Below are 9,732 nucleotides of genomic sequence, written 5' to 3' on the forward strand. Positions count from 1 at the left end.
AAAAGTTCTTGTCCCACGTTTTGACCTATACATTTTTTTTAGGAAAAAACCTCACCTTTATGATAAAATTTTTTTTAAAAAAATAAAAACTGCCCATTTGATAAAAAAATGAAATTTTATTTTTTAATTTAATTTTTCAAGGTCAAATAATTTTTTTTCTCTACATTTGTTCACACTATTAGAAAGTGTTGAAAAACAGCAGCAAAACCCAAAATAGAAAACGTATTTTCGTTTTGTTTTACAGAAATTACAAATTTTTCAAATATTCCATGTAAATTTTTGACCTGGGTCACTTGACGTGGAACCCGTCATATATAACTTCTGTAAATCTTAGGACACCTTTCGAACAGTTCATCTACCAATCTACCAATCATTATGTCTGAGTTTTATTCAGTATCTGAAAATTATTTAAAAAAATTAATTTTGTCATTTAAGTATATTTATTACCATCGTCACATATCGTATCCTGTCGTGTATTTCAGTTGTTCATTTAAATTTTTCTTAGAAGAACTGTCGTTTAATCATTTGTTTATTCAAACTGTCTAGAAGAGAAACTGTCTTATATATTAGTTGGTTTTTTTGAAATTACCTCAGAGGAATCTGAATATATATATATATATATATAAAAAAAGCTTGAAAAGTCGAGCCGAGACGAAATTTTTTCGAGCCGAGCCCAAGCCGGCTCGATGTATCGAGTACTCGAAGAATTCGAGTACTCGATTAAATTCGAGCACTCGAGTGAATTCGAGTATTCGAAAAATTCGAGTACTCGAATGGATTCGAGCTTTTGACTTACTAAAAAAACTATTAATAAGTAAAAAATTTCAAATTTATTTGAATCACTGAATCAATATTTCTATTTGCTAAATATAATAAATGCGAAAATTCTATGAATTTTCTCTAGAACTCGAATTTATTCAGAGCTCGAAAAAATTCGAGTACTCGAATTCCCTCCAGTGCTCGAAAAATTCGAGTACTCGAATTAACTCGAGTACTCGAAATATTCGAGCTTTTTACACAGCTCGGCTCGGCTCGAAAAATGAAAAGCTCGAAAAAGCTCGATCGAGCCTCGAGCTTCGAGCTTTTTGCACAACTCTAATAGTTACGCATTGAAATTTTATCACACAACTTTGATGTTCGTTATTATATCAGCCAATTATTATGTAATTGAAAAACATTCGATATTTATACAATCGTACTTAACATATTATTTCATACATTCTTGATGAACATCCGTCATGTCATATGCCTTAATTTATTTCGCCAATAGTTTTGTACATATCGTTGCAGCTTTATTATCATATTTAACTAGTCGTTGTAAATAAAACTTTGTCAAACTTTTTCGTCGGGGATTCGCTTATCGTCATAATTTTGTTACAATATTGACTTTCATCAATAGCAATATTCAATCTCAAATTTCAATAAACAATGTAAATTTGATTATTAGTATTTGAAGAGATAATGTCTTGAAACCGTCGCATTACAAGAATCACATTTGAAAAACATTATTTGCTGTTAGAAAAAGAAACTTATGTTCAAATTAGCAAACAGATCGTTTCGTCTACTTATGAAGTTCAAATATAATTTTAATTTCAGTCAAACGTTAAATTATTCATTTGATCAAGTTCCACTCGTTTCCAGTAAGATTATAATATAAATTTTATCTTAACTTATAGTTTTATCTACGTGATAGAAAACTAATCAATCGTTATTCTTTACGGAATATCAAGAGCTTTTTCATAGAATTCCAAACTGTTATTTATTTCCACGTTCCTTTTGTACTTGATTTGATAACTGTTCTAATACGTTGATTTTATAAAATTTATTAGCTGATCAGAATTTCGTTCACATCTGCTTCTTGTATAACTGTCATGCTTTTTGTTGTCTCTAAGTCGTATTTTCATATCTGACAGACATTCAGGTTCACATAAGTTTAATTAAGATCGTTATGAGTTATCGTTGTTAACACTGTTGGTATAAAATTAATATTTAGATACTGTCGCATAAATTTATTTTAAATCATATAAATTTTTACGTTTTAAATATTGGAATTATTTGACCTTGCTTTCAATTTAAGAGATCTTAAACTGTCGTATTTTCGATTGAAAAAACTCATCTTAAATAAATATTTTGACCTTTTACTATTCTTAACTATCATTAGTTAATCTATTATAGAATATAATTTATACGTTGTCGTCAAATACAATTGGTTATTAATTCTTCTCAACCAATCGTTTTAATTTTTAGACTCTATCGTTTGTTTAACAGTCAACTGGTTTTTACTAATCTTTAATATAAATGTAAAATAAAATTTCTATGTCTTATTTTCTGTTCTTTTTCGTCTTTTATATTAGATTCTTTAAAACAATCGTAAATTCAGAAAATTTAGTTTTTACCAATTTAAACTGTTTTCTGACTATATGAGTCTCGTAATTTTCTCGTGTGAATTTGATTTATATTTATTTTTTTATACTTTTGTTTTATTCATCTTCCTCCGTTTCTAATAATTCGTCTTTAAGGTTTAGTAAACTGTTCTTTATTTTAACTCCCTCCGTTTTTAATAATATATCATTGGTTTTCTAAAAATTTACGGTCTTATTAATTTTTATTTTAATGAACCAATCGTTTAATGACAAATTCGTTTATGGAATTGTTCTGCTTTAAGTATTTATTTTATCATCTCTTACTATGAACATTTTTTTTTTTGTTATTGACAAATAATCTAAACATTTGAATCGTTTAATTTTATTTCGTTAAAATAATCGTTTATTATAAATTTACTTAGAGAAATTCGAAAGTTAATTTATTTATCGTATCATTTGGTTAAATCTTTCTAGGATTCTATTTGTCAAGAAATATCGAAATTATTAAACTGTCATATATATTTTTGTATTGTAAAAACTTTTTCGTATAAATTCTTACATATATGTATTTATTACAATTTAGAAGGCTGTCGTCGAAAATTATTTAGATTTTAGGCTTTTATTTTATTTCTATTATATTCCTCTAACTTTCGTAAATAACCAATAGTTATTTAATCAGTTTGTATACGCTACAATATATTAGCTTTATTTGTTTTAACAAAATCGTTATGAGAATAATTTGAATTCATCTAGAATATTGTTTACTTACGTTCGTTAATTTTCGCTTTTTTATTGTGATATAAAAATTTGAACCTTTGCAATTGCTGACATTTTAGAAACTTTCGTTAACCATTTTATCATTGTCCTTTTGTAAAATTTGGTAAAAATGTAATTTTTAGAGTATTAATATATTTTTCAGTTGTTTTCATTAAGTCGTTTTTTGTACAATCGTTATTTCGGCTTTCACTTATTTTTGAGAATTTCGTTATTTTGATTTGCTTTTTTTTGTAATTTACAGTAGTGTCAAAAACAATACGAAGTATCTGAAGTGTTAAACCTATAAAGTTTTGTATATATAAGTTTGATGCAAACAATTCGTTCGTTTTAGGAGTAAAACTATTTACATAAATACCGTTTAAATAAATTGAAAAACCTGTCTAAAATAATAGTCGAAATGATTACTGTTTCTTTGAAAACATAAATTCGTGTATTTATATTTTTAAATCAATCTTGTGATTACTTTAGGACAAACTAATTGTTTATTATTATTTTATTATTATCGAAATAATAAATATTATTTTCGAGACATATCGTTATAATTATTGCTGCATTTATAATCGGACTTTCTTATGGTTGAAGAAATAATTAGTTGAATTATATTTTTCTACCAAGGTGAAAATGTTATTAGGCATTGACGGAATAATGATTTGATTTAACATTCTTACATTTCGGTTCCGATGTTCTGTGAAATCAATTTTTAGTTATCCATTCGTACTTGTTTGTGTCTTTCGTTGTTGAGTTTTTAAACTGTCATTTTATAATCAAATTGTTTTAATAGTTGACTGTCGTTACTTTTTTTTGTAAAAGTGTTTACCATAATATTATTACAAGATCATTCAAATAGATTAAAATTAACATTTTCGACATAATATTTAATTTTGAAAACTGTCTTTCATTATTGGCTGAATCAGTAACACTTAGGCTTATTATTCGAGCTGACTAAACTCTTACCGGTAATACCTCTTTGTTTTCCTAACATTTTTTTTTAATTATAATTTTTTATTGAGCGACAGTGGTCATAGTCTGATGGCAGTCTTATAAAAAGTAGTTTTGACATTCGTAAAAATATTGTTTTTGAATTCTTGATTCTTTCAAGAGCGATCGTTTTTTTGTGACTTATATCGTTTATTTGAACATTTCGTTTTGTTTAAGTTTCAAGTAATTTAAAATAATTACTATCACATTAAAATCTAAAGGATTTTTGTAAACTGACAGTATTCGATTTGTTTTAGTCCAAAACAATAGAATTTTAAAAACAATTAATACTTTATTCGTTATTAAATTAAAAAGAGTTTCGTCTGTTTTTCATTATTTAAACCTTTTAAAACAAGAATTGTTTTTCTTCTCTTCTCGTTATTTTTTGTTTTTATAATTAGAAATAAGTTTCTCACGTCTATTAAAAAGAAAATTTATAGAATCTCATTTCGTATCATATTTAATTAATTATATTTGTTTTAGTTACACTCGTTAAATTTTATTTCGCATCGTTTGTTTACTTTACTTAATGTTTCGTTTTTATCGTAAGTATAGAAAATTATCATACAATGAACTATACTTATTCCATTTATGAGAATTTCTTGCAATTTAAGTTCGTTTTTTTATTTATTGTTAAAGAGAATTTTAAGGAAATAACTGTCGTATTTAAAATATGAAACAAATCTATCGTCTGTAATTTATCCGCCAACAACTCGTAAAAATACACATAAGGTTATAGATTAATTTAAAGTTTAATTATTTATTCGTTAACAATTAAATTAATTATTAAATTATAGAATAATTATAATTTATTGAAACCATTATTAATTATTAAATTATTAATACTATACTGTCGTTACTAATTCGCTAATAAAAATTTATTTTAAGTTTTTTTTCTGAAGCAAATTAATTCATGGAAAGATCAGTCATTTGGTTTAAAGTTATTATTAGTAATTGTCGTTTAATTTTTCGTTTACAATTTGTTTATTTATGTCCTTTTTTTAAATTTATTTATTTTTTAAATTTCGTCTGAATTAAAGGAACAGTCATTATCTAAGAGTACTGAACAAATAGATTTATCTATAATTCTAAGTCGCTTTAGCTATTCTTCATCGTTCATTCGTTGCTGAATCTGTAGTTTTATTTTTATTATGCATCGTCAAGGTCATATAAGAAAGGGGGTAAGATTCAGTCAATTTGAGTCAGCACTATCGTTTATATTTAAACTGTTATTTATAATTAAAAATTAACAAATATCCTTTCGTTATTGCCTGACTTACCGCCTTTATCGTCTCTGATTGATCGTCAATACTGTCTTTCAACTTATCGTGATCACCATCGTTTTTATTAACAATACTTTTATTTTTTTTTATAAATTTATATTGCATATCATTTAAATTATGAACATTCGTTTTTTTAATTTTCTTTCTTATTTACTGTCTCCATATTAACTTTCGTATTTACTGTCTTCCTATTGTATGACATTGTTTAATTTATAAAAATGATTAATTATTATTATTTAATTAACAATCGTCTCTACTGTCGTTATAACACATGTCGTTTTATAATTTGTTGTTATAACCCTCTTTGACAGTGTTGTCTATGAATAACAGTCGTTACTAATTGTCTCAGTTTCGTTCTGAGAGATCAAAATATCAATCATTTCGTTAATCAATTTTCTTCGTAGTAGCTGCTTCTAGGTCCTATACTTTCTTCTGGTGACACATTTACCAGACAAATTAAAAAGTTTATATAGAACAGTCATTTAAATTTATGTTGTCGACAACCCCCTCGTACAGTCGTTAGATATTAATAAATCGTATACACATTCGTTATTCGCATACTGTCGTAAACAATACGTTTTCTATTCGTTTACCAATCGTTTAGCACCTGTAGAAATTATAAAGTCATTTATAACATTCTGAATTATCGAAACAATTTGTTTCCTTGATTGAATCAGAAAATAAATTTTCTGTCAACCTTCTCGCATATTCAGACTTATTATTTGTGGTATGATCCACTGGGTTTTAAATTCCCAACGCTATTGAACGTCGCCGCCAACTGGATTTGACCCTTTTTCCACACTTATCTATTCGTTTTGTAATGTCCAATTCGCTGTTCAAGTGAATGGTACCTTAAAAACCAATTGTTAATTATATTTTAAAATAAACATTCGTTGTTTGTCAAAAAACTAGAAAAACTGTCATTAAATATTTTTCGTGCTTCAAAATTGTCTGCTCCTAAACCATTAAAACAGAACACATGCTAAAATGATTTGGAACTGATTCGTTTTTCTAACCCTCGTTACTATCGATTGTTACGAAAAACAAACCTAGTTGTTTCAGTTTATTGGGAATGAACACAACTCCGTCCAAAAAGAAACAACCCAGAAAAACGGTTTCATGTGTCTTAAAATTTTATAAATGAAATATAAAGAGTTTATAACACATCGTTATTAAATAATGTCATTCTGAAGAAAACAAAACTTTTCGTTAAAAAATAACCTCTAGTTTGAATCTGGTCCTTCGTTCGTTGTAGCGTTTTATTTTTAACGATGTCAAATAATAAATTAAATAAATACTTAAATGTTTATTTATAAAGTACTTTTTGATAAACTATATAGTTATAATAAAATTAATAGAATATAGAAACATACATTTATCAAAATGTATAGTCGTTAAATGTGTATTCTGTCACATTTTAATTTTTTTCTATACAATAATCGATTGCTCATAATCGCAGATACTTACAATCTATTCACATGCTATCAAAACACTACAATTAATGGATCGAACGTAAATAATAAACATCATTTAAATCGACTTTCTGTTGGTATCGAAGGCCCTGTACAAAAACTATTGTACCGAGCCAGCTCAGTACAGAAAATTCTATGTACAAAGCCCAGAAATTTCAGCTCTTTACAAATTGGCTTGTACACCCCGCGCGCTATGAACAATTTCGGGCTTTATACATATAACATATATAAATATATTCTTGAGGGAGACAAAATTTTCTGAATTATGATGACCATATGGTGTCGTGCTCTCAACCTATTCCAAATTCAAATTCGATCACCAACTGAATCACTTGGAATGTGTAATTCAAGGGCTTATTATGCATTCCATAGAATTTTCATTCTTTCATTTAAATTTTAGTACCTATATATTCGTTTCACGTAAATTATGCGCCATTCAATAAGCCGCGAAGGGTATTAAAAATTTATCAGAACACGATGACTATTTGGTGCGTTCTAAAATTGACACATATCGACAAATATATCTTATTAAAAAATTTTTATTTTTATCGGAATAGAAAAGCACGGAAACCTTTTTTTGGTCATACAGTTTTTTTTAATAACTTTTAATATTTATTTTTTATTTCATTTCAGAAGAATTTTGAAATATTTCGATCCGAATAAACATGTGTATAAAAATGATGCAACATCTGTCAAATGTTGATACGTACTGTTTCGATTGAAACAATCGATATTTTATTTTTTGCGATTAGGATGTTACAAAAGGAGAGAAAAAAATTGCGTGATCGACTGCTCTCAAATATAACTGCTATTAATATTTCTGACAAACAATTTTATTGCCTTGTTAGTTTGAAGATAATAAGAATTTATGACACGAGTGTAGGAGGTTATCAAATGCTCGGCACACGCGGATGGCCGAGTTTCTCTGCAATTTTTATAAATTCACTATAGAGATATACTTTATCAAGGCCAGGACATAGAAATGAAATTTAGTTCTAAGTTCAGGAAAACAAATTTCTTTAATTCTATGAAAATATCTTTCGCGACTTTGTTTTAAGTTTGAATGTTGTTTATTTATATACATTGGTTTATATTTTTAATTTTTTAGTGATAAAATATTTTTTGGCAAAAACTGTACTTTTGTTTATTTAAATTATCTTGACTTTAAACATTTATTTCTTTACTTAAATTATCTTAACAATAAATATTTATTTTAATATTTTGCCCAGAAATGTTTTTGTTAAATATATTTGTAACGCGCTCCGAAAAAAGGTAGAAGCAAAAACTTTTAATTTACGTTAAAATAGCACACAAGCATAACCTAAAAATGATTTATTTCTTTGGGTATCTTTCTTCAAAGGGCGACACATTTGATTATTTAAATTATCTTTTGATAATAAATGTTTATGAATTTAAATTATCTTGATAATAAATGTTTATTTATTTATCTAAATTTGTTGATAATAAATGTTTATTTATTTATCTAAATTTCTTGATAATAAATATTTGCTTTTTTGTGTTCAGGTAAGCGATTTCAAATAGTGATTGCCCTCGGTAGTGCCGTCTCGGTTTTGCAGTGATTAAAACTGTTTAGCACCGGGAGTGTTCGACTCTTTTTTTAATTCCGCGTTCGGGTTGAGCTCGGGCCGGGTCGAGCTTGTTTACATACCCGAAATCTTTCGGGTACCCGACCACATTCGGGTTCTCAAAATTTTCGGATACCTGACTACATTCGGGTTCTCGAAATTATCGGGTACCCGACTACATTCCGGTTCTCGAAATCGCTTAAGCATGCGTTAGCCAAGATCAAATCAAGATTATTCATTTTTGTAGTGAACACAAAAATAGAATGCCAAACTTGATCGCATAGTTCTTTAAGAATTTAATTATAGTTAATGGTAACCCGAAATTTTAGGGTGACCCGATTGCATTAGGGTTCTCGAGAATTTTTCGGGTACCCGAATTTTTCGAGAACCCGAATGGATTCGGGTACCCGAAAATTTCGGGGAACCTGATATTTTCGAGTACCCGAATACATTTGGGTTCTCGAAATTTTCGGGTACACGATACATCGAGAAAGCTCGAGCTCGGCCCGACCCGACTCGAAAAAAATTCGGCCCGACCCGACCCGACGTTTCGGGCTTTTTGCACACCTCTATTGGCAATCCTATTCGTGTCGCGCCGCGCCGCGTTCGGTTTCGGAAATTAGCTCCGGGAGTGTTTCGAATTTTTTTAAAATCGCGATTGACATTTATAGGGTGTTTTGAAACGTACGTTTTTTGTCTGCGCGTTTAAATAGACAAATCGTTCCACGCGCGTACGATTCTCTTTTAAATTGCGAACGTTTTATTTTTCCAAAAGAGAGTTTACTTAAAATGAGGGAATTTAGGCTGACTATTTAAAGGTATTGATCTAAGACATTGTACAAAAGCTGCATGTCATTGATTCACCCTTAAGTATGAACAACAGGCGTGCGTCGAGAAGAAGACCAGGTACGAATTGTATTTTTCTAATAATTAATATTAAAATTTTTAGAAATTTTGACCTAAGTTGTTGAAATTTGGTATATAGAAATTTTTAGTTTAACGAGTATAGAATTTACGAAAAATATAGCTATTGGGAAAGGCATGGGAGGCGAGAAAAGAAGGGAGTCCAGTAAACTGGGGGAGAGAATGTTTGTGGATTAAGGGTATAAAGTGGTTTGTAAAGGAAGGAACGGAAGAGGTGGTGGAAGAAAGAAGAGAGAGGGGGTTTGGGGTGAAAAGAGTCGAGAGAGAGGATATAGAAGGGGAGAATCCGGAAGCTTCAAATTAATATTCTGGAATGTGTCGGGTTTAAATAATAAAGAGGAGGGTTTTT

This window comes from Leptopilina heterotoma, unplaced genomic scaffold (assembly GCF_015476425.1).
Source record: "Leptopilina heterotoma isolate Lh14 unplaced genomic scaffold, ASM1547642v1 Lhet_70, whole genome shotgun sequence".
In the NCBI taxonomy this organism is placed as follows: Eukaryota; Metazoa; Arthropoda; class Insecta; order Hymenoptera; family Figitidae; genus Leptopilina; species Leptopilina heterotoma.